This window comes from Falco punctatus (genome assembly GCF_963210335.1).
Source record: "Falco punctatus genome assembly, chromosome: 2".
Lineage (NCBI taxonomy): Eukaryota > Metazoa > Chordata > Aves > Falconiformes > Falconidae > Falco > Falco punctatus.
The window spans coordinates 104037249-104064835 of record NC_137581.1 but is presented as its reverse complement, the minus strand read 5'-3'; positions in this window follow the sequence as shown (position 1 = coordinate 104064835).

The following is a 27587-nucleotide window of genomic DNA, read 5'->3' as shown; positions in this document are numbered from 1 at the left end:
TCCCTTTCCCACAAAAAGTTGGACCAGATGATCTTTCAAGGTTCCTTTCCATCTTGGGTTATTTTATGATTCAATGATCCTCTGAAGATTTACTTCTTCGTTTCATTGAGGACTGAAAAAATGTGTGTGAAGTTCTTACGTAACTAACAAGAAAACCTTTCCTTTCACTTTCAAATTTACTGTAGGTTCAGTATTTCACCTGTAATCTTACAATAAACTGTCATACAAACAAGAATGTAAAAGAATAACCAGCTGAAATAATATGTAATTTCTACTCCGAGTTAATCAGTTAACAACATGATAAATATTATAAGTTTTGTAAAAATAGATCATTTAGTGTCATGTTTTTCAGACTGCAGATTCATAAGAAACCATTCAAATTGTAGACTTACATCAACAGGGGAGGGAGCAAATACATTTTTCAGTTTCAAAACAGATGGGGAGTGAAAGCAGGCATGGAATAGTGGCAAATTCCGTATTTTAAAATTGCTCACATAGTGTGTATCAGGGCTTATTATTTAAAATCAAGATTAATACTGAAAAAAACCTTTATCAATATATGAAAAAGGCTCCATGTTAAGAGAAAACAATACTAATAAAATATTTGGCACATATTATTTATTTATTTATGTGATTGAACTGGAGAAAATTTTGTCCTCTGTTATCCATTAGATACTAAACTAGCCTCTGACATACCACTTATTTCAGATAATGTATGCACACGAAGGCACTAAATCTGGATTTCTGGATTTTTCCTCTGAGTTTTAGAGGACAGACCAGATAGAACTAGCGAAAATTGCTTTTGCACTATCTTATTTAGTTGTTCCCAATGAAAAAAAAGGTAAAAAGAAATTGTGCACCATGTGGATTTTTTATCTTGTTAGTCTAAAAAACTATGCTGGTTTTTACCTGCTTAGTCAAAAAGAAGCACTCATCACATTATTTATGGCCAACCAATGTAATTTTGTTTCTAGGGATGTACATGTGAAGAGGGATTTGATCCAACATGAGGTGTGATGTCTTAGAGGTCTGGACTAGGCCTTTGTATACATGTTAGAAAGCCTATTTTCCATGAAAAATGCAGATTCAGGTTTAGAAGGGTATCTTCAGATTCAGTGAAACATTTCATTAAATTGTTTCACTGGGAAAAAAACAAAGAACATTTCATCCTGGCATTTCCTGAATTAAATGTTTCACCTAGAAATGTACCTCAGTATTATTAAAAGCTAACTAGATTGAAGAATTTTGATTTAATGAACCTCTTCACAATATCCTGACAAAACTCTAGTTTGACTCAAAGCACATTTTTTTTTCAACTGTATGGTTTGGTAAAACATTTATACACACATATGTATGTACATACTTATATATGCATATATACACACTGATATCTGCTGCATATGTCATAGAATCATAGAATGATTTAGGTTGGAAAAAACTTTTAAGATCATCAAATCCAACTGCAAGCCTAGCACACCAATTCTACCACTAAACCAAGTCCCAAGGTGCTACATCTGCACATCCCTAAATACCCCCAGGGATGGTGACTCAACCACTTCCCTGAGTAGCCTGGACCAACGTTTGATAACCTTTTCAGTTAAGAAATTTTTCCTAAGACCCAATCTAAAGCTCCCCTGGTCCAACTTGAGGCCATTTCCTTTTGTCTTATCACTTGTTACTTCTGAGAAGAGATTGACACCTACCTTTCTACAACCTTTTTTCACATAGTTGTAGAGAGTGCTAAAGTCGCTCCCAAGCCTCCTTCTCTCCAGACTAGACAACCCCAGTTCCCTCAGCCACTCATCATAAGAATTGCTCTTTAGACCTTTTACCAGTTCTGTTGCTCTTCTTTGAACACACTATATATCTGTTACTGATGTCAGAATTGGATACTGGGGTATGGGAATGGAATTCACTAATTTAAGTGTTGGAGATTTAATTTCAAGTGTGTCCCATGGGATGTTTTCAGTTTTTTAAGTACTTTAAAAGATAACCTTGCACACCTCAGTCTTGTCCTTTCTGCTTGTAAGTAATCATTGACTTTGAGGGTAGTTCTGAAAGAAAGGATGGAATGGTTTAGATTTATCATCAGCTCTGCTGCCTAACAGAATTTGACAGCATGAAACTATGAAATGGATAGAATGATTAAAATTTAAATCCAGTCATACTTACAGTAGGTATTAAAGTCAATCCACTTTCTGAGCCAAAAGTCATTTGAAAGAGTTAAGGCAGAGGCACTGAACCTTTTGGGGTCCATCAATTTCAATTCATTTGCTCTGGATCAGTACTTGGTCTCTTCACTCTAGTGTCTATGAAATGTCAGCCCTTTAGTGACAGTTTCCGAATAGAACGACCTACATATGTAGCCATAATTTCAACATTTTCCCAGCATTTGAATATTTAACCACACAATGTGTGAATGTCAGAATTACACTGGTGCCATGGTAGAGTACTGCTTGCTTTGTTTTACCTTGGCATTGCAAGTAGCATAGAATCCAGTCAAGTGCCTTTCCACAGTGCATTTCTATAGTCTGAATAATTCTGGTTGTGCAGAATAGCCATGGTTTACATCTTGCCATGTATGTTTCTACAATATAGATATTTATTCACTATGCAGACAGCTATATTATATAAAATATGTAATAATTATATTTTGAAAGCAGCTAGAATTAATGTACTAATAACTGATAGAAACTACAAAAACATGACATGAAAAGCTAATGACCAAATTATACATTATATTTTTTCATCACAACCAGAATACAAAATATGCATTACCCACAACAACTCTGAATCTGGCACTTTCATTGCACATTAAAGAATGCCCCATTTTCTGTACAGAACATACTTCTAATAATGACTGAAAGTCACATGAGTTATTCCATAGACTGAGACAGAATTAAGCTACAGCTACAACTTCCACTCTTCATTTAAAGAGAATAAAATATTTTAAATAGCAATCAATTAAAAGTCAGGCTTTGAAAAGATAACTTTATTTGTTACCTTAAATGTTTTCTCTTACACATATAAATGTATGTGCAGGTGCATCCGTGTTGCATGTGCATACAAGTATACTTGTTTATATGCAAAGCATGATACTTAGGGAGATTGATAACAATACACTGATGTTTCAAACACTTTGATCATGAAACTTTAGAGACACAGAAATGAGAATGGAGTATTTTAAAATTCACTCATTTTTATAAGCAAAGCAATTTTAACAATTACACAGTAAAGGCATTTTTCCCAGTTTCCTTGTAAGGCAGACATTTTCAGGATAACTTATGGAAGAGATGTTAAGCAACAGTCATCACTGATGAAGACATTTACACAAAGCATACTTAAAAGTTCTGTGGTTCTTCTTTTAGTTCTAAAACTAGTTATCTGTTTTGTAATGCTGAAACTAATACAATGACAGAGACAAAGTTAAAACTTACACTGCATTTTACATGCTGAAATATATATGGAAAACATAATAAAATTATGTCTGTGATAAAGGAGCTTATTTTAGCAAAGCAAGGTCACTCAAAACAGGAAAACTGCTATACTATAAACAATTGTTTGTTATTCATAAGAAAAAATCATTAATAATTTGCAAAAAGAAAGTGACTCATCCTCATTTTAAACATTAAGTCACCAAATGAGGAAAAAAATATCTTGATTTGTGATGTCAGCGATCTGTCACATTTTACAAATAACAAGGATGAAATGACAGATCAGCGTGCAGGAGAGAAAGATACGGGATAAAATTGGTACAAATAATATCAAAGTCTAATGGATACAAATACAAAAGTTTATAGCAACCATTATTTGCTTGCAATAGATCAGAGAAATTCACCAGCTATATTATGCACTGAGTGTAATCGCATCTTCAGTGTAATGCAAAATTATATTTCCTTTTGAAATCCAAACAAGCTTTACATTATATTTTTCTGACATGGAGCAATACTGCAGCCACCAATAGACACCATTCCTATTTATCATAAAAAATAACTAGCTATGGGGTATCTAAATTTGTGCTATGTATAAAATAATTTACTAAATTCCATGCAAATACAGTGAAAGCTTCTAAAACTATCCTTCAAATAAATTAGAAATTCTAACAGAAGGAGGCTCTACATCTGTAGAATAGTGATGTGCCTGCTCAGTTAAATAAAAATAAGATTAAGTTCTTAGTAGAACCAGAGGTAGGCATAATAGTCATGTTAGGATTTACTGTAATGAACCTTTATTCTGTTGATGTCACTTACCTCTTTTATCACTATCCTTTTTCTTTGTTGCATTTATTTAAAAATGCTAACAAGTAATTCAGCCCTATATTCTCTGTTTGCACTGAATTACTAATGAAATTAATGGAAACTCTTGGAACACATATCCCATGGGACACACAAATATTGCATAAATAAAATCATATTGATATTACAGGCCAAGAAAATAGGTAATGAAAAACATTCCTACAAGCCAGATAGGAATGAAATGAATGAAACTTCATCTTTAATTAATTTGTGACCAGTCCCAGACCTGGTGTGTTATTCTCAATTGCCAAATATGTCCTGTGCAGGTTAATAGATATTCAACAGGATTCCACCAACATGTGGAATTTGTGTCTCTGTGTCACTGACAGGTACTGAGGGACAAAATCGTGGCTGCTTTTAAGGTAATAAGAGTCTTGCCATGGCTTTTCTGGTGGCTGAGGTTTTGTACCATGTTCCTTGAAACATGGTGTATTAACATGATATTTATTGAAAGCATAGACCCTTAAATTTGTTGTTGTACCTGTAAGCATCCTAACAGTTCATTGGCAAAAGGGACTGGGGAATAAAACCTCCATCTACTATTTATCCTTGCCCATCTCAATGGAATTTAACATCACAGTCCTTTTTTCAGTACAGAGAGATATATTCAGCAGCAATGGTGAATCCCATATACTTTTAGCAATTTTGAATAAATTTGTTATTTATATGAAAACAAAAAAAAAGAAACAATTAATTTAATGATTTTCAAGTATACGACTATTTTATACTAATTGAGACTATTAGTTTGGGGGAATTTTTAAGAAAAAAAAAATAAAACCAGCATTGTGGGCAGAACTAAAATCTTGCAGTTTTCTTTATTTCTTCTTTGTGACAGTGTCTATAATCCAGGTCTTAAGTGGAAGAGGAAAGAGGAAGGCAACTTGTCCCTTCTTCTGCCTTCAGTTCACTCAACTTTTGACGTTTAATATTTATATAATTTTTCAAAACATTCCATTATCAATGAACAATTCCTGATGAACAGTCATTAGCAGCAAAGTATGGAACTTTAATACTAAGGTTTCACACGTTAAGTATATTGCTTTTGTACTTCCATGGTATTTTCCAGGAGCTGTTTTCACGTGCCCTGCATCCTATAGAGTTCAAGAAAGGGAGAAGGCATCCTAAGGAAGGCAACAAGGATACAGGAAGGTTTTAGGACACAACAGTTTGTTTTATTCTGCATTGAAGGGAAAAATCTTCCCAGTCCCATAGATGATTGAGATTACTCATCATAGCACTCGTGAATCAAGCCTGGAAGAGTTCCAGGGAAGCATGAGTCATCATTGTACTTGGGGACAACGGGGGGAAGAGGAATCCTTCTGATTTTTATTTTTTTTTTAAGCCTTTTGATTGCAGTTACCATTAGTAATGTATTAACAACACATTTGGCTTTGTGTGTTGTTTCTATCCAAAATTTTAGAGGATATACTCTTTAAAGTGCACATTCATTCTTTGTCAATATTTGTAACCAGCATGTATATAATAGGAAGTGAAGAAAACAGGCAAAGCAGTACAGAAGCTCATCCACCCATTACGCTCATTCTGCCATTAAAGTTCACTGGCTAATGGATTTCTGATGCAGATGGAAATTTTTGTACTATTGAGCTATTGCTTTGACAGATCAGGCACAATAGCCATGACTGTTAGTCTTTCAAGCCTGAAGAGTTTTCTTCAATGGCTTCAAATGTCTGCCTTTTCAGAGCAGCGAGATGTTAACAGTAGCTAACTGTTTAATACAGAAAAATAAAAGAAAAAGTTGCTTTATTTTTTTCAGTTATGAAGGACTTGACAAGCTGGCTTCAATGCTGCAAGAATAAATCAAGTTAATTAAACAAAAGTAAAGAGAAGTTCTGAAAGCACAAATGGAGTTCCACCAGGTCCACATAATGAAAATTCATCTTTGAAGTAAATTATTCGAGTAACTTGAATTATAGTTCCAAAAATATTAAAAAGAACTAGTAAATATTAATAATGCCACAAACTCTCTGAGTTTATGTTAGAAAGGAATAAGCAGGTATCTGAACACACTATTTCTAAGAGACATAAGCACAATTAAACAAATATGAATGACCTCTAAGAACTATAAACATGAAAAATTTAATTCTACTGTCTGCAATCCTACTGTCTTCAGTGGACATTGAATTATGTTGTGAAGACCTTCCTTTGTTTACCAACATCTTTTCTTACCCTTTTCCCTACTCTTTCCTGCTATTTATTTTGCAGAATTCAATGGTATTTATTTTGCAATAAAGAGTTTGAAAGCCAAAGAGAAAATACCTTTTATTATTACTTTAATCTTCTTTTTGAAAAATGTTTTTAATTTCTATGGACAACATTTAATTATATTGAATAATTAATACACTTCATTCCAAAAGAAAGGCAAATACATGCACTGGTAATCTATGTAAACCTGTATATCATTATTTGTAGTCTAAATAATGGCACACAAAGACACAGGACTGGTAAAACAAAAAGAAATATAGTATAATTTATAAGACTGATGACACACTTTAAGATTGGAACAAGCATCTAACTTGGGAACAAGATATTATACTTACGTAAAATTCCTGCATAGTAAATGGAGAAAGGCAAATTCCTCTAAATGGTTACTCAGAGTACGAAGCTAAATACATTAATACCAATAAGTCTCATAAGCCTCAGTGTCCTACTGCTTTGGAGGTAGAAAGGGGTAATAGCATGTCCTGCTTCATGAAACCCATCTCAAGGAAAACACATTTAAGGTTTGGAAGGAATGTGAGAGACTAAAGCAGGGGTCTTGAGCTGTCATACACAAGATACACAGATGGGGGAGAGGTGTTTGTGTGCGGTGGGGTACACTGCTGTAGGACAGACTGCCTGTTGTCTACACAGTCAGCACACGAGCCTGGACACCATGGCACTGTCAGGAAAGCACCTGAGGTTTTCCTAGGCTCAGAGCTACATAATTAATGAAAGTTGTCCTTTTTCAGCAGTTATTCTCCATTAGTCTTTGACCCCATTACTGTCTCCTATTTGCCTTTCTCAGTTCATTTTGGATGTCACTCACAACACTTGAGTTGCTTAAAATAATATTGTAATTATTTCTGTTAATTAAGAGTATAGTTTTTATGCTGATCTTATATGCTTTTACTGCATCCCCTTTTCACTGAGCAGGTCAAGCATGATTTCCCTTTTTATTTAAAAAAAAAATCATGTGAGGCAAAACATTGCTGCTGGTGCTTACTTCTTTCAATACTTAATAAAATGCAGCTTTCTTTATTCCGTACAATTCATGTTTATAAGGCTACACATCCTGGCCTCTGCATCTCTTGTAATTGTTTCTTCAATGATACACTCACCCCTTGTCCTAATCTCTTTCCTTCTGTAGCCCTGCATTCTCTATCTGCTTTAGCCGAGTTATTGTTGCCTTTTGTGAATTAATCTCAATACTCTGTTTAAGCTTCTTTATTATTATTTATTACCATGAATCTCCTACATCTATATCTGAGAAAATGTATCCATCTGAGATACACTTTATGGAGACCATGATCAGATTTGTATATTAAAATTCTATGTTATATTTCATAAGAAAAACTACAATTAAATATGACATTGTTACATTCACTCCAAAATGTTACTTACTGAAACTTTATATATATGTTTTTTTGTGTGATACACTAAACTAGGCTATTTTCAGCCCAGATTCCCAACCACAACTGCTCTACACACTTTTGCTTTTGCTGGAAATGTATTTTAAATAACAGGTATTAAGTTATTATTTTTAGGCTAGTTTAATTGTGTTCAGATTTAAAGGACTGAGATCCTTTGAGCAGACAGTGAAAAGTAGTCTTGACCACAGCTTGCACTTACTGGGTATCTTTTTTTTTTGTCACAATATTTTTATTATTTGCTCTTTCAGCCCTGTTTTGATATCTAGACCAAATCAACCTGATTATTATAAATGCAGGGTTGACTAACCTTTACTAGGTGTGCACTATTCTGCTTTTTGTCTAAATTCAAGATTTCCCACCCCATTCCAAATTAACTTTGTTGTTTTATATGTAAATAATTATTCATGAAAGTTATGCCAAAGTTCATTTGAAAACAGATCATTGCATAAGAAATTAATGGAAAAGAGAAATAATTCAGAATTTTATTTGAGCAACTACATGTTAAACTCTTTAAACACGCTTTAAACTCTATTTCGGGTTTGCCTTGTAATTTTGTTTTGGTTTAGAGTAAGTTGTCTTTGTGGAACAAATGGAAAAATATCACAGTACCTTCTTTAAGTACTGTTATTTAGAATTTAGCTTTATATAATCCTTATTCTGTATTCAAAGTATTCATGTCTCCCTGAAAATCGCTCCACTTACTTTAGTAAACTCAAAAAAATCTTTGACTTACATTAACAGATGAAAATATACAGTCCTAAGAGCTATTGGGTTGGCTATAGTCCTAGCTTCAAGTTCAGTCTTGGAAAGGGAAAAATTTCTCCAGGCAGGAGTATTACTGTGGTGAGTGGGTCCAGGAAAATCCTCTCAGGCTACAGAGCTGTTGGCTGTTACTGCTTTCTCCACAAACTACTGCTGATGCTCCTGGCTCTGTCTTGTCGAGCATGCAGCAATGGCAAGACAATTTCTGTGTGTTGTGCCTGAAGCCCATGGTCTGTCATACAGAAGAAATTAGATCCTTGAGTGAAAAACTCATGGGGAGAGAACTAGGATCTCAGAGATAACCACCTTCTCCCCTCAAATCTGAAGAACATAAATGGAGGAAATAAAATCAAAATTTATCAAACAATATAAACACCAACCAGCACAGTGCCTGCATTCATGATTTGTCTTGATGTTGGCCTATTTCTGTCTTGTTAATACAGAGGAGACATCCAACTCTGTAGCTTGTACAGACTTCAGCAGGACTACCATTTTGGTCACAGGACTTGTACCCTTGTGGGCAGAACGCCTTCAGCTGTGTCATTCAGTAAATGACCTCCTGAATTAAGTGGTTTTTTTCGTCCTAACAATAATATTAATAGTCTTATTTTGTCAAACCCATGCTAACCATCTATCCTTCAGCAGAGAAACACAGCTTTAATGCATTTACTTCATTATGCACTTTCATGACATCAACATGGAAAGCAATTGCAATCAGCTATTGCAGTTTATCAGGTCAATGATCCTTGATCTAAAAGAGATTTATGTAGAGCCTGTAATGAAGTAGTAGCAGCTGTGTGGGGTATTTTTAGAGTACTTTTTCATCTCCTGTTTTTAGCAATAAAATATTAAGACCTTGAATTGAATTGAATACAATCACTGACAAAGCATAATGTGCCCAAAGGACTCATCAGAATATAGGGAGTAAATAATGTGTTTGCCAACTATGCATTGATATGGAATAATCATTTGACTGAGAATGTCTTTGAGGGCCACAGATATCACAAGAACATGCTCCAGTCAAACTTTTGGAATATGTAAGTTTACTTGGTTAGTTGTTTTACTGAAAGGCCAGAAGAAACACCTCATTAGAATTGTACAGGCTCGCTATATTCTAAAGCTCATTGCCACAGAGATCTGCACTGAAGAAGCCCCAAATCTAAAACAGTGAAAGCAGGATAAGAGAAAGGCGGTTCAAAATTCCTTAGTACTCAAGTGAATTTATAATACTAAGGTAGAAGATATATAATTAGGGCTGAAGTAAAAAACCAATGTTGACATATTTTAAAAGGTATGTGAATTGCCACTGCACTAAAGGGAGGAAAAGGTCAGATTATTAATCCTTACCTTTCTTTATGTAACAATACTGTTGTTGAATAAAGATACTAAAATATAAAGCTTCTATCCATCTGTAGTATGCACTTAGATTAAAAAGTCTTTGTAGTCTGTTCCCATTAACTCTGATGCTTTGTCTGCTCTGTTCTACTGCTGAACAGTCAGCATGCATCAAATTCCTTATAATCACTCAGAAGACTTGGATCAAATCCATATATATATATATACATATTCATATACCTCCAAAGAACTTGTTCTTTTTCAAATTCCTTATAATCACTCAGAAAACCTGAATCAAATCCATATCTATATATCTATATATTCATATTCCTGTAAAAACATTGCTATTTTTCACTAACAGTCAGTATGCATTCATGTTTCTGTGCTACTCAAGGCAGGCAGCAAAGGGCTACACAGATCACCCCTGTATCACAACACCAACTCTATTACAAATTCACCTGTATTTTTATCTTTTCTGATTACAGGATCAGTTCCAGAGCTCTTCTGACAAATTGAATTCCTGTGTTGAAATACAAGCATGGCAGTACCAACATGACCAAATTTAAATATGATGACGTGTGTCTAAGCTAAGAAGAAGGGTTATATCTTTGAGACTTTCCTGCTGTTGTTGGTGTCTTTATGGGTATTTTGGTATAGGCTTACTATTTTCTATTTTTTCTTCAGTTGAATGAAGGTAAGAAAATAGAGATTCTGATGTAATAAAATAACTCCCGGTTGTTTATGAGAAGATTCAAAACAGAACGGAGCAGGGGCAGTAAAATCTCAAGATTTAGCAACACTGCTGGGGCAGATACTCCTGCAACATATCAGGTGAAGTCACTGGATGGGCCTTCTGGGCAATTTTATATCCTCGCCTCCAGTTCAGTTCCATTTGTCTCATTGACCCTCAGTCTACTTAGCTTCATGTCAAAACCAGCACCCCAAACCATTGCCACTTTAGGTTCTTCAACTTACTGTTTAATACAGATGTGTTTCTGAGTAGTTATTTTCCTCCAAAATAAGGTTTCACAAATGGAAGACTTGTAAATATTAGCCATCTGTAGCATGGTGACAAGCTTTGTTTTCTTGTTAGCAGGATATTTAAATTGTACTGCTTGTTTGTGGATCCTCATATTGTGCTGCGGTATTCTGAAGCCATTATCGCTGTTGGAAATAATAGCAAGTGGATACATTAATTAGTTTTGCTCAATAATGATGAAGATAAGGTGTATCTACATCTCTGTGATTTACAGCTATGTGAACCAGAATAGCTAAAGAATGACACAGTAATTAAAGTCACTGCATTTTATTTTAAATAATTTCATCTGCTAAATAATGTGGGCTAGCAAGAAATACCTAGAAAGATAAATTTGAATGAGGTTATTTGACACTGAAGTTCATATGAGGGACTTACCGACTCATAGGCTTTGGACAAGTCGCTGGACTCTGTGCATCTCCAAGTGATACTGGGGATAACAGTTAATAGTTTCTCAGAGGATGATGATTAATGAAAGCAAAGCTGCTGTTGTGTCTAACCACTTAGCATTATTATCACTAAAGTCTGTAGACTGAATTTAGAAAGACAATGCTATAATTTAAAAGAAAATCTAATGGTCTAAGGCTATTAAATGTTAGCAGTTGACTTTAGCTGCTTCTATCATTTTTAAAAACCTATACCTAAAGAAATTAGAAGATACAAGGAGGGGGCTGCGAGTCTGAAGCGCATTACTAGACTAAGTTTGAGAAAATTCAGAAAGCTCCAGATTTTTTTTCCCTTCCTCAAAGCTGTGACTTTGCATGCAGCTTCCTAAAATACCTACCTTACCCTTTTTACTGGACCACTTTTTTAAAATCTACCCAAAAAATAGCATAAATATCATCATAAATACTCATCCACACCTTCTCTAAAAAATATTGCTGTAAAGAGAGTTGAAAAAGAAAACGTACCCTCATATGTAAAGTTTAAATAAAGTTAATATGATTATGCTTATATTTCATTTGAATCTGGCCAGCATTTTGTATTTAATACAGAAAAGAGACATTGAGCTGTGTGGAATGAAATAGGATAAGCATAAACTCTCAAATATAGCTCGGGAGGATCTTCTTTAGAATTTTACAAAACATTCAAGGTTCTTTTATGGAACCAGGAGAAGAGAAGGCCTCTTCAAGAGACTAGTTATTAACACATTGTTGGAGATAGTCAACTTGGAGACTGTCAGAGGCAAAGTCATACATGCATATTGTAAAAGCATATACATGTAAATATGCCTGTAAATATGAAAAAAATCATTTGTGTGTGTATGCTGGAGTTACATCATCTCTGTATATGTAGCAAAATCCAGGCATACCTTTTGCTCCTCATCCCTGGTTCACCATATGTTTAGTATAGAAGAATCAGGTATGACTACTATGACAGACACAGAATATCTCACATGTTGCTGCTCTGGATAACCAACAGATCAGGACAACAGGAACACTTCTGTACCACAGCAGCCCCCTGTGAGAGCCTGGTGATGAACAAGGAAGGAAATCATGTAACTGAAGATGACTGTGATTGACTGTGATTGGAATGGTATGGCAGAAGAAAGGTAAGAAATCATAAATCTGAGCCTTAACGTAAGGCTGGAAGCAGAAGAGTGGGGCAGGATGCTGGATTGAAGTGGCCTTTGTGAGTACCACTTTTTTATAGCATGCTTCCATAGTGCCTATCCTGGAATTTAGGAATACCTGATTTGTCTGTTTTCTTTCCTTTAAGTCTGGAATGTTATCAATGAAATTGTTGTAATGGTTTTCCCATAACAGTAACGAAAAGTAGTAGTTCTCTCTAAGAATACTAGACTTTATGGCATAAAATACATTCTTACTTGGTAGTTATACTGAGACAATAACTAAACCCCACAAAGTGTAGTACATAACTCCAGGAGTTCCGTTTAAATAGCGTAAGTTTAAATGTCAATTGTCCCTTTCAGACCTCAAAAAAAACTTGCTGAGAAACACATATATTTTTTTTTTACAATTCTAAGGAAAGCTATGAAACTTAAATTACCATTTCTTCAACAGTGTTTCACATGAAGCCAATGTTCAAATTTGCACATCAACATTTTTTTTATCAAGCCTCAGTCCTGCAAACTCTTATGCATGTGCTTAACTTCAGGCACCAGGAGTCAAATAATTGATTTCATTTTGCCAGTGGGGTTATATTATTGTCCTTGCAGCTGCCAGGCCTTCAGCTCAGCTTATACAAATATCCATATGTACAAAAAATGCAGTGTATCTGCAGCACTTAAGATAACACAAGGAACAGAAGAGGTTGAAGTCATTTATCTAAAAGATTGCTTGCTTCCTGGTTTGCATAAACATTGCAATGTATAAGTGCTGGCTCAAAAGAATTGAAAAGTCCCTGAAAATATTTTGAATCCTTCTATGAATGCAAAAAAAAAAAAGCAAGTGAAAATGCAAAGCATTCGTGCTAGCCAAAGAATTTTAAAGAATGTATTATATAAGAAGGATACTAAAGAAATGATCCAAGAGAAAATGGATCATTTGCAGGCCTTTACTATGAGGCCAGTAATTCTCCACTGTTGCCTTCACTGCACATTTCTCAGTAATTCCACAGTGAATAATTCCAACTCGTAATAGAGTTCTTCATGAAGACACTTCCAGGTTGAAGCTTGACATTATATAGTCATGAAAATCTGAGATGTTTAAAATGTTCAGGAGAAGAAGTAGTGCATACATCATAGAAAAAAATTATTAAGGGTCTATACTGAAAGGCTTATCCTGCTGCTCTGATGTTTGCACTATTTTTATTAAGCAGTCAGTGTAATAAATGGGGGAATCAGGTCTCTTCTTTCCTAGAAGAGACTCTGTACCCTAATCATCTGGCCAGATTTTCAAACAACCTTCCCTTGTTTTTTGTTATTCCAGGCAAATTATACTGCTTTTGCAGTACCATTCCTGGAACTCACTTTTGATTGATGGTTACATCATGGTCCTACAAAAAATGGAGGTCAGGTCCATGCTATCATTTGGGTAAAAGTGAGATAATCTTCTAGCCATGCATAGCAGCCTGATCTTTCCTCAGTTCTGGTGGAGTTCAGGTAAGGAGACAGTAAGAATCACAGAGGCAAGGACAAAAGCAGAACTTTCAGTGCCTGTTTCAGTGTTAATGAAATAAGTATCCTTCACCTATAGGTTGATAGTTGAGCAGAGATTGAGTTGTGTGTGGACATTAGCTCTAAGACTATTAAACCTCACAATATTATTAGAATCTGATGGGAGTAATGCAAAGTTCACTTTTTCTCATATGTGATATGCTGTGCTTCTTATATGGAGTTAGGTTTCAAACACACAGAGAAAACAAAAAGTTTGCTACTGTATTCAAATGTTCATGTTGAAACCCAAATTTTCAGCATCACTCAGAAAACTGCAGCTTCAGGAAGACGTAAATATAAAATAGTGTTTCAAGAGATCCAGCTTCTACTGCAGCTCTTTCATTGAACCACTGATAAATCTGCTTATCATAACTTCCTGACTTCATTGTAAGAATGAAAAGAATTATTGTTCAGGAGTGCCACTGTCAAGTCATACAAAATAATTACTCTCAGTATGTTTTGGTACAAATTTTTTACTGTCAATATGTTTCCCAAAACTTTGTTGGTTTTGTTGTTGTTTTGGTTTGGGGTTTTTTGTTTGTTGGTTTTGGTTGGTTTTTTTTTGGGGGGGGTGTTGTGTTTTGGGGTTTTTTGTTTGGTTGTTTTTTGTTTGGTTGTTTTTTTTAATGAAATAAAAGTATTTCTATGGTAGGTTAACTACTTATAATAATTTGAATCTCAACATAATTATTTTTGTACTACAGTAATTTTGTAATTAGGATGAGAATGGAGATCATGGCTGACAACACTCACAAGACAAGCTTTAAATTTCTTGATTAGCTGCTGGCAGGAGAATTAAAAACAGTTATTTTGACTTGTTCTCCCCATGGGAATGCTGAAGGCATGAACAGTAATTACTGGAAAATGAAAATTGAACTCTAAGTGTCCACCAGTGGCACAAAATACTGAATCAGGTAAATCTAGTTTATACTATAATAGTTCTTGATGTGAATTCTCAAGGATATTTATGAACAGCGAAAAAGCTTTATGAGAACACAACAGCATTTCTCTTATACATAACATTATTTAATGGGAAACATTGGTGTCTAGACTTGCAGAAAAAAATGTTTGTATGCATTTCTCTGAATGTTCTCGCTAATATTTCCTAGGTAAATACAGTATGTTTGCACCAGTTTCCACAGAAATAGGTGTTAACCTTGTTTGACTTTATATGACTCAAGTACATATGCAGTTAATTTTCCCTGAAATATTTGTCATGCCACTCCACAGTTGACTAGATTCTTCACAGTGGAAAGACTTCTTTAGGTGAAAATGGGATGGGAGGAGTGATATCTGAGAGGGAAAAAAATAAAAATTCTCATTTCTTTTAGCTCATACAATATGTTGTTTGGCAAATAAATAGACCTCTGTGATCTGTGATTCATGGGATCAATATCAAATTACAAGACAGAGAGTTGCTTTCTCAAATTTTGAAGACACGACCTTTACAGTTTTCCCACAAAAGGCCTCTAGTATAATTTCTTCTTGCTTTTATCAAATCAGGCTTCTGTCTGTGCTCAAATGAGATTGCTTGAACCTTGCAACTCAAGGGTTTTGAACTGAATATTTTCCCAATTAAGAAAAGATAGCTTGTCTTGCTTAGTATGGGGAAAACGAAGGTAGCTATAAATTCAGAAATGAAGTACTGTATGTATTCCACCACAGCTGAGTCCAGGATAATACAAAATCCGGTATTCATTCAGAAAGCACAGCAGTGTTCATATAGTTCTATGGCATATAATTTTAAATATTTTACTTTCTGTGGTCCAGAGAGCTAAATTTTAAATTTCTCTCTGCACACATTTGAAAACTTCATTAACCTTTGTGAAGAGAAAGGGAGAAAGTTGTACTACAGTTTGTCAGTATAAGTTTTACAACTGTACTGTGCAAACTGTAGTTTCACACCAGGGATTGTCTATAGGTCTGTACTTATATTACAATGATGAGGATTCAGTCTTGACAGGTGCTTTGGCACTGCTGTAGCAAACATGATTTAGTAATAATAACAGTAATGTATATAGATAGACACTTTAAAAAAAGTCTGCTCTGATTGCTGTCATAGGTAATAGGGCTGATTCCCTTGGGCAAGGATTTCAGGGAATAACTCTTGGGTAAAGTCAGCGTTATGGCTGAGAGACAGTAAACCATCAGGTACCTGCCTCCAGATCTTAATCTCCATCTACGTGGAAGTCAGACTCAATTACTAGCTGAGAAATCTTCAGTGTCGCATTTCCCTATCTCATGAGGAAAGGGAATGTGAGTATGTTATCCTGCTTAATCTATAATACTCAAGGGAGGAGCTGTTTTTTCTCACTGTGATTATCTGCATGTCAATCACAGCATCACAGAATGCTTGAAGTTGGAAGCAACTGAGTTGGAGGTCATCTGGTCCAATCCTCTTGCTTTAGAAGGGTCATCTGGAGCAGGTTGCCCAGGACTATGTCTAAATAGCTTTTGAATATCACCAAGGATATTCCAGAAACTCCCAGAGAAATCAGCTCCAATGCTCAGTCAGCCTCACAGTAAGAAAAACAAACAAAAAAATTCCTTATGTTCAGAAGCTCCCGTGTTTAAGTTTGTATTCATTGCCTCTTGTTCTGTCACTGGGCATGACTGAAAAGAACCTTGCTACTTCTAGACCCACTTTTCATGTATTTAAATACATTTGTAAGCTCCCCCCACCAAAGTCTTGCAGCCTTTTTTAATAGGAGAGATGCTCCAGTCCCTTAGTCATCTTGATGGCCCTTCACTGGATTCTCTCCAGAAGCTCCATGTCTCTCTTGTACTGGGGAGCCTACAGCTAGACACAGTACTTCAAATGTGGTCTCACCAGTGCTGAGTAGAGGATCACCTGCCTCGACCTACCAGCAACATTCCTCCTAATGCAGAATATCATTAGCCACCTCTGCCTCAAGGGCACACTGTTGGCTCATGTTCAACCTCGTGTCCACCAGGACCCCCAGGGCCTTTTCTGTACAGCTGCCTTCTGGCTGGGTGACCCCCAGTGTATATTGGTGTCTGTGGTTACTCTTCCCCAAGTGCATGCAGGATTTTGCAATCCTCCCTTGTTGATCTTCATGTGGCTTTTCTCACTCTGTTTCTCCAGCCTGTCAAATCCCCTCTGGGTGGCAGAATGATTTCCTGGTGTGTCAGCCACTCTTCCCAGTTTTGTGTCATTGGTGAAGTTGATGAGCGTACACCCTGCCCCACCAGCCAGATCATTATTTCATATGTTAAACAGGATCTGACCAGCACTGACCACTGGGATACACCTCTGGTTATTGGCCTCTGACTAGACTTCATGCCACTGATCATTACCACCCTCTGGGCCTGGCTGTTTAGTCAGTTTTCAATACACCTCCACTGTCTGCTCTTCCAGCTCATACTTCACCAGCTTCTCTGTGAGGATCTTAAGGGAAACAATGTAAAACTTACCAAAGTCAAGGTAGATATTATCCACAGCTCTCCCCTCATCTATGAAGCCACACGTTTTATTGTTGAAGGTTACCAGGTTGGTCAAGCATGACTTCCCCTTGGTGAATCCATGCCAAATACTCCTGACAGACTTTCTGTCTTTCAAACATGCCTGGAAATGATTCCCAGGATTGCTTGCTCCATCACTTTCCCAGGTACCAATGTTAAGCTGAACAGTCTATGTTTTCCCAAGCTTTCTTTTCTGCCCTTCTTGAAGATAGAAGTAACATTTGCTTTTCTCCAGTCTTCAGGCACCTCTGTCAATTGCCATGATCAAGATTATCAGGATTATCAAGAATGATCTTACAAGACATTAACCATCTCCCTCAGCAATGACCCCATCAGGCCCCTTGGACTAGTGTACGTCCAAGTTTGCTTAAGTATTCTGTGATCTGATCCTCTTCCACCAAGGGTATATAATCCTGTGCTCCAGACTTGGCCCCTGATCTCTGAGGCCTGGATTCCTGAAGGCTAGTCTTACTAATAAAGACTGATGTAAGTAAGACATCAAGTACCCCAGCCTTTACCATGTTCTGTGTAACCAGGTCCCATGCCTCATTCAGCTGTGTAACCACATTTTCTCTAGTCTTCCTTTTATCACCTGCATACTTATATAAGCCATTTTTGTTATCTGACATCGCTTGCCAGATTCAATTCCAGTTTAGCCATATCTTTCCTAATCCCCTATCTACCACGCTCAGATGCTGTCTCTGTATTCCTCCCGGATTACCTGTCCATACTTCCACCTTCTATATACTTTTCCCCTGCTTCCGCCTTCTGCATATGTCGAAGGATTAAGTACAAACCCAAACGCAAATTACCCTATGTGTCAGAAGGGTCTAGGCTTGCCATTTGCTACTAATATTCAAACTACTTGATCAGACTTATTTTATGGCAAATGACACGCTCCCAAGGCTGTCATCTTCATCTCCTCCACACTATGAGTATATTCCTTCTCAGACCTTGCTGGACTCATGTCACATTTTCCTTAGAATCAGTCACTGCCTGCTTTTTGCTTGGAGCTAAACAGAAACTCAGAAAGTTAAGTTTAATTTGAAATATTAATAGTTGAGGGAAGAGCATCACTCTAAGGTCATTGAGAAGAAGAAGAGAAGATCGGTTTCAGGACTTAGTTTTCTAAAAAAAATCCAACTCATTTTTATATAATTTTCTAGCTCTGGCCAAGCAGCTCATAAATGTAAAGGACTCTGCTTCCTCTAAATCCAAAGTGATCAAGTAACACATGAATTCTACAACCCCTTTATTCATCAATGCCAGTTGCCCATTCTGAAAGTCTTTTGTTTAGAAGAAAGACATCGTGTGGAGAAAATCAATTTGTTATTATTTTGGATGGTTAACATTTGCTTTCCACGTATTCTACCATGTGTAATTTGTACTTGGGTGTTCCAGTCATCTGGTTACACAAATAACCACTTGCTAACATTTCCAGTCCTCAAGGTTAGAGAGAAAAATACTTTAAACCTAACTCTTCCAATGCATGTGAAAAGCACAAAAAAAGTGCATTTTATTTAATTATTCTAAAGTCTGGTTTTGTTTTTTTTATTTATTCAGGTGTCCTGATTTGTATTACATGAATGCTTTGCATTTACAATATTGTCTATAGCTCTTGGGTCTTTTATTTATTTATTGACTGAATATTGGGCCTACAAACTGCCAACATCGGACAGTTTTAATAGGAAAGATAGAAAGCTGATTTCATTGGCATTTACCTGACAGATGTCACATATCCATGTCTGAAAAGCCTAAAGCTGCCATCAAATTGAATTGTAAAAAGAAAAGAATGTAATCAATAAGAAATTAATTCTAAAGGCTTTTTTAATAGCTTACATGGAAATAAAATTTGAGCATTTATACTGTAATTGTATTCTGTTCTCACCTTCTAGACACTGTTAGCTTAGAGATAACTTTCGAAAACATTATTAACTGATTGTCCCACCACAAGTAATTACCTTTAATCAATACCAACTCCTTGCTTTTGTCCCATTGCTCCGCCAACATATAGCAATCAAAAATGCATGCTGTAATTTGCTGCTGTTTCAAAAACTTTGAAGTCATATTGTACATTTTAATAATAAAAAAAAATCTTCCTATATGCATGTGTGGTTAGAGGTGAACATAAATTGTCAATAAGAAAGGCAAAAAAAGGTGTTCTGAAAAACAAAATTCTGTATCATAAATTTTAGTTAAACTATAGGAGGTTTTTCACATCCTTGGCCTTTTTCTTCTCAGAGGGTCATAAGCTGGGAAAAATTATTATAACTTTACTGAAGCACTTTGCTGCATTAAAGGGCCTCAAAACTGACAAGGAAAAAAGAAAATTATTGTGAAAAAGTGCAGGGCAGCAAATGTCTTATCATACTGTAAAAACTTTAATAATTGTGACTGAACACTGTTGTCATATTTAGCCCATACTTTTACTTTGCAAAATATTCTCAAAGGTACTTTCATAACATGCAGGGAAATTTATCTTACATTTCTAGCTTTTTGTAAATCTGATTGGTTTTACCTGAAGAGCCAAATAGCTCAAAACACATTTGTTAAAACACAGAACAAAGATAAAAGAATGCAAATTGGCTGACTGGAATGATTAACACCACAAACTTATCTAAAAATTAAGCTTGTATCTACAATAAGGATATCAGGCCCTGTATAAGTAACAGTCCAACTTCCTAATGAAGTAAGCTGCAATCTGTAAAAAATGTGGTTCACTACAATTTATTAGCAGCCCAGGATTTAAAATTTGAGGTCTATTAGTGCCTAGAAATTCTGGAATAGAGCCTTTCTGCAGGTAGCATTTGGAGTTGGAAAGATAAATCTGTAAATACAAAATCCATCTTGGGGGCTACTAATAAATGAGATTCAGGCATGTTAATAAGTGGGGTTAGAAAATAGTTGTGGAGCTGATTAATGAAATTATGTTGTTCACATAAAGGTAAGGAGAAAGATACAGAAGCACAAAACCTGTGGTTGTTCATCTCACTTCATCAGGATTTCTGAAAGTGACTATGAAACAAGAAATGTGTTTTGCGATATCTTTGGGCAGAGAGAAGAAAAAACCTTTGAGCCATAAATTATTGGCAGTTAAAGTAATGTTTGGGTAAGTGTCAACATATGCTTGCCCTGTTTTTAGACTCTTCCCTAGGCATCTGCTTTTGACCAGTGTCAGCATGAGAACACAATACCAGATGGATCTTTGGACTGTTGTTATGTTCCCATCTTACATTTGAAGGCAGCATGAAGAAAGCAACACAAAAAAATAGACAGTCGCTTGCCAAATGTTAGATAGCTAATAGGCACAATAAGAGTACGTTTGATATTTTCTGACTTCCTGTTGATCAAATCCACATTCAAAAACAGAGTCTACCTGACTGCTTTATCTAAACCTACTCACAAATGACTAAACCATCTGTTTAAGGGCAATTTTGTCACATTCCTGGAATACACAGGTAAACTTTTCATTAAAACTTTAAATTTACTAGCACAAATGGTCAACAAAGGATGAGAGAAACCCCTCTTTGCATACAATTTCATTTTGTTGTAGGTTTTTTTATCTTTTCTGTATTTCAGCATGACTTGTTGCAGACTACTAATAAAACGAATATCAGATGCCCTGCTCTTAGGACATTTTTGTCCCCCCTGATTTTTGAATATTAGGGATTTATTTTTCCATCAGACATTGTGTTTGCCCAGTGTGAAATCTATCATTACATAGTGTGGGGTACAGTGACCCTCCCATAAGAATGTAGCTATAATAACATGCAGATATGCTGTGCAGTATGAACAAAAGAGAAAACACTTTTTACTTTCATTTTATAAAGAAAGACTAATTATAATTATTTTATAAAGGCTATTTATCAATGCAATTGTCAGCTTTTTCAACAGCATTTTCAGAAGAGCATCTAGAAAGTAGATAACCACTGATTATTGTATTAGAATGGGCAACCATATTTTTGACATTTTATTTTGGTTTTTTTAAAGAATGTATTGTTTTTTCTGCACTTGGGAATTAAAGGAAATAACTCCCAGCAAAACTGTATGGCTTTGTCCTAGAACTCAAATTGAGGGGAATAAACATTTTTACTGGTATTGTTCATGTAAGAATATCCAATGCTATAATTGCATATTAAATATATTGCTTTTATATATAATGCTAAGTATTAAGGCGTGTCGGTTTTGGTTGGGATAGAGTTAGTTTTCCTCACAGTGACTGATATGAGGCTGTGTTTTGGATTTGTGTTGAAAACAGAGTTGATAATTCAGGGATGGTTTTGTTATTGCTGAGCAGTGCTTACACAGTGTCAAGGTCTTTTCTACTTCTCACACTACCCCACCAGCGAGTTTGCTGGAGGTGCGCAAGAAACTGGGAGGGGACACAGCTGGGACAGGTGGCTCCAATGAACCAAAGGGATATTCCAGGCCATGTGACATCATTCTTAGTATATAAAGCTGGGGGAAGAAGAAGGAAGGAGGGGAACATTTGGATTGATGGCATTTTGTCTTCCCAAGTAACTTAATTGTGATGGAGCTCTGTTTTCCTGGAGATCACTGAAATCTATAATAAAAAGCTAATGTCCAAATCTCTGGGAAAATGGTGGGTTGTCCTTTGTAAACAAAAGTGATAGAATCACCAATAAAGAGAACACTCACTGAGAAATTCACAGTATATATTAATGGCAGGAAAAAAAATACTCAGCTCTAATAGAAATAACAGCTAAAACCTGAGTATTTATCTGTCAGCTTTTTGGAATAGTACTTTATAGTCTCTCTATTTGGAAGTAATTAGGTGTTGATAATATCATGGCATGACAGAAGAGAGAGGAAGAGAATACTGCTGTACTATTTTTATTTTATAGCTAGATAGCTTAGAATAGCACGATTCATTCTTTCATTTAATAAGCACTAGAACACATTTCTTCTTATGGCAGGTGCTGTTTTGCAGTACCAGTGATTCTGGCCAGCAAGCAGCAGAATTATCAACTTCAGAGCCAGCCCATTTAGAAGTTTTCCAAGTCTTAGTCTATTTACCATCTACCAAATCCACACCCAAATCACAGTCCAAAACTATCTTGAAATTAATTTAGTTTGTCCAGTATTTAAGCATCAAATGAGTCTGAAATGGTGAAACCTCATAACAGGATACAACCTTGAATCTTTCATCATTAGCAGGACCTTTTACCGTCATGGTTAATCTTCTTAGCAACTCAACTTCAAAGAAATTAGGCAATATTTTACATGAAAAATAGAATTACATTTCCCATCTCACTGACATTTAAGCTTTCTATTTATGTGGAAGGAATTAAAAAAAAAGCATATAAGAATCTTACTGAGTGACCAAGGTACCTGCTCTGTGGGAGTTTTTTTCTGTAGCTGAGCTTGATACCTTGTGGGAGCAAAAGGTTATTTCTAGCCTTCTCACAGTTTTGCAAAGGCTCAATGATATAAGAAAATGTTCAGGAACAAAGTGATTCCCTAGAGTTGTTCAGCCTACAATTTTGGAAGTGATAAAGTCCAGGTAATTTGGAAAGATTTTTACAGAGATTAAAGAATCCATCTGTTTTCTAAATTTGGACACCCTCTTCCCCTCCAACAAACTCTAACAAATTACACACCAAAACCAAGAAAAAAGTTCTGATTTTTTTGTGGACAAAAAATCCTGAAAGCTTGCTGGCAGAGAAGCCCTACATTGAGGAACTCTTGGAGTACTTGCACTACAAAATTTATATAAAAATGTGTTTACCTCTGGGGCTCCTTCTTTCATCACACATTAGTAAAGCTTACTTGCTCTTATGCAGGTTTGCATTATAAGTTCCTCTCTTCTCTTGTTCTGGATCTTTTAAAGTCTTAATTTTAAAACCCATGGAGAAGACCTTATGCAGCACAAACAGTACAGAAAATCTTGCAATAGGACTCAAAAGGCTGAGAGTTTGAAGTCAGAGGTCCTTGAAGCAAACCCAGATTAAAACCAAAGTAAGCACTGATCCATCCCGGGAGTAATATTTATAAACATTACTTCAGCATTTACTTTATACCACATTTAAAATACCTGTTTTATATTAGGAAGAAGTTAGGAAGAAATACAACTTTTATAACTTAAACTTTCCTTCAGGTTTTTTTTTTGGTTGTTTTTTTTTGTTTGTTTGTTTGTTTTTGTTTTTTTTTTTTTTTCTAAAGAAACCCACCACAATGTTATGGTCTTCTCCGTAACAGGAGTTTTGCTTCACTAAAAATATCCTTTACAAAATATTAATTTGCCAGGTAAACAGCAGAGAGAATTGAGCTATACCTCATCTTGATTTCAGCTGGGGATCCACATACTCTCCAAGCATTTTAAAAGTAATGCTAAAATTCATTTTCAAGAGTACAGCTTTTCCCAATACTTGCATTTAATCTGATCAAAGACGAGAAGAGGAAAAAAGACAGAAGTGACTGAGCAGGCAGGAACACAAGAAAAGGGGAATGTGGTATTTCCTATTAACAGGTGGCCTGACCAGAAACACCTGTCAGGGAGCGTGGTGGGATGGGTCTGATTCCAGTGTTGGCATGGTTGACCCAAGTACTGGCAGAGCCCTGCCCTTACCCTTTAGCTCCTGAGTGTGGTGGCCAAAGCCATGGGAGACAGTGGGCCTCTTGGCAGCCCTGGGCACCACAAGAGGACAGACTGGGACTGGGACCTGACCAGAGGAGAACTGCCAGGGGTAGTGGGAGACAGAGCTGGGGACATGGCTACCACCTGGGTCTAAAGTGGGAAGATCCACGCATTAGTAACCATCCTGCAAGAAGCCAGGGCCGTAGGTCTTGAGCTTGAATTGGGCTCCTGGGCCCAGGGGCAGGGGTGTGGGTCTGAGTCCCAGGTAAGGCCATTCGTAACAATAAAGGCCAGATGTGCCTTCACAACACCCTCAAGATGAATATGTGTTTGTTACAAGATCCTTTTATTCTGCTTTTTTAGACCAATGTAAAGTTTATTAAAATTAAGTAGTGTGAGGAAAGAACAGTGTCCCATGGCTTTAGTAGATTACATATCTAGTATACTACACAGTTACAAAATATGAACTCCATTCTTTGCCATCTGAGTATTTAATATAGTTAATCATTAGCAGAAAGGCTCTACAGTGGGATCTGAACAGGCTGGATTAACGGGCTGAGGCCATTTGTATGAGATGCAATAGGACGAGTACTGGGACCTACACAACAACCACACACAATGCTACAGGCTTGGGGAAGAGTGGCTGGAAAGCTGCCTGGTGGAAAAGGACCTATGGGTGCTGGTTGACAGCCAGCTGAACATGAGCCAGCAGTGTGCCCAGGAAGGACAGCAGAATCCTGGCTTTTATCAGAAACAGTGTGTCCAGCAGGACAAGGGAATTGATCATCCCCCTGTACTGGGCACTGGTGAGGCTGCACCTCGAATACTGTGTTCAGTTTGGGGCCCCTCACTGCAAGAAATGTACTGAGGTGTTGGAGTGTGTCCAAAGAAAAGCAATGAAGCTGGTGAAGGGTCTAGAGAACAAGTCTTATGAGAAGTGGCTGGCTGAGAGAGATGGGATTGTTTAAGCTGGAGAACAGGAGTCTCAGGGGAGATCTTAACTGCTTTCTACAACTAACTGAAAGGAGGCTGTAGAGAGGTAGGTGTCAGTCTCTCTTCCCAGGTAAAAAGTGATGTGGCAAGAGGAAAGGGCCCTAAGTTGCACCAGGGGAGCTTTAGAGTGGATTGTAGGAAAAATTTCTTCACTGAAATTATTATCAAGCATTGGCTCAGGCTGCCCTGGGAAGTGGTTGAGTCACCATCCCTGGGGGTATTTAAAAAACATGCAGATGTGGCACCTGGGGATATGGTTTAGTGGTGGGATTGGCAGTGTTAAGCTTGCAGTTGGACTCGATCTAAAAAGGTCTTTTCCCACCTACATTATTTTATGATGCTATGATTTTGTGGACAATTTTTTTTCAAAAGCTAGGTAGTTTGATCTGCCTTGATAATCCATGAATCAAGAAAATGCTTAAGTTGCAATCATGTCAGAGGATTGGTGGTGGAGTAGGAAAAGGTTTAATCCTGAAGATCACAAAAAAAAAAAAAAAAAAAAAAAAAGACAATGAAGTTGGAATAGAATAAATACATGAGTCAAGAAAGGCAGATGAAAAACATGCAAAAAGAAAAAAATTGTGGAAGATGAAAACTGGAACCTGAAAAGGAGCTATGTTGTTGGTGTAAAAATGTCTTAAAAAATACCTGTCTCTCTCACATTTAGAGAGGCTGGAGATAGGATGATTTGCAGGCTCTAAGGAAGATGGAGGAACCTAAGATTATTACAAGTACCACAATGGTGTACAGACAGGATCAGTAGACAACCTTGTCTCTCAGGAGGGTCTATGGTAAAACATCTTCAGGATCCAATATACAGATATTCCTCTATGTAAAAAGGGCTTAGCTGTAATCCTGTCTCTAAAATTTAGAAAAGTTAAGTAGTTGTCACTGTATACCCTACATCAGTATTTTTTTCCCTAGCATAATTAATTTGGTATATAAACCTACTTCATCATATACTCTGGATCAACAAAATGTTCCAGCAAAAGTTTGTAATGCAAATTTGGTCTGAGAGTGTTGCTTCTTTTAAGTGTTATCTTCACTTGAATGAAACAACAGATCAATAGGAATTTTGTTTGCTGACATAGCCCTGAGGTTATTTATCTTCTGAAGCGGGGAATTCTGTATCATAGAATGCGCTGCCTTTAGTTCAGCAAAGCACTATTTGTTCTGGTAATTCCAAGATTTCCTACAAATAGTCCAATAGTTCATTGTTGTTATGCTCAAAATCTTGTTTATATGCAAAGAGGATGCATATGTTATCTATCTGTCTATCTATTTATATGTATATAAAGCCAAGAATATATTGTTAGTATGACCAAAATCTTAATAGTATAATTCAGAAATTTTGAGTCTAGTTCTAATTGTTACAGAAAAAAGAAAGAAAAATATTGCAGTTAAAACTGTAATACACAAGTCTTAGTTTCTACTCCTGCTGCTGGAGTTAAGCTTGCCCTCCCACTGCTCCTCTGGGTCCTAAGGTTGAGGGGGCTCATTCTGGTGCTGAGATGGGCTGTGTGTTGTGCACAGTCTTCAGCATCTGGAGTCTTTTTCTGGTAAGATTATGATGCTGAAGTTGATCACTGCTTCTTTCTTGGCCTAGGATTCACTAGGTTAACTAACTAGGGTTATTTTTCATATGGTTGGTAACACACTTTACACCTTTCTGCTTCTTCACTGGCCTGTAATTCCATGTTATATCTGAATTTACCATACAATGGTGCCTCATACACATGTTAAATACTATTTCTGTGTTGTCTTTCTTACTCCTAAAACACATTTTGTCTGGTTCTGTGTTTCTGTAAGGGACCATGGGAGGTGTGTATAGACATGGAGCCTCCAGCGCCACCCTGCATCCCATCTCAGACCATCACACACCTGTGCACCCCTACACAGCACCCTGTGTTCCACTTGACAAGGCCTCTGCTGTTGTAACCATGCTGTTTCTCTACACTGTGTCTTTGTGTTAGTGGTACCTTGTTCTGTGTAGAATAACTGCTTGTTGTTGCTATCTATTTAAAACTGTGCTTGTATCACACAAATATAAACAAAACTAAACCGATCTAGCCATGGACACCTGATCAATTAGAGAAACTGCTGTCACAGCTAAACCAAGAAAAATGAAGCTGCCGGCAGATCAATAAAAGTCAATACAGAGCAGGGCTGACAAACCTCAGTCCTGAGGCCCTGTAAACTCAGTACAGTGTTTATGCCCTATCACTAGCAATGGCAATGCCGTGCTACAGGGATACAGGTTTATGCTGTGCAGGTAGCAAGCAGAGGGGACCAAGAGATGTTGACCAGGCACTGGGCT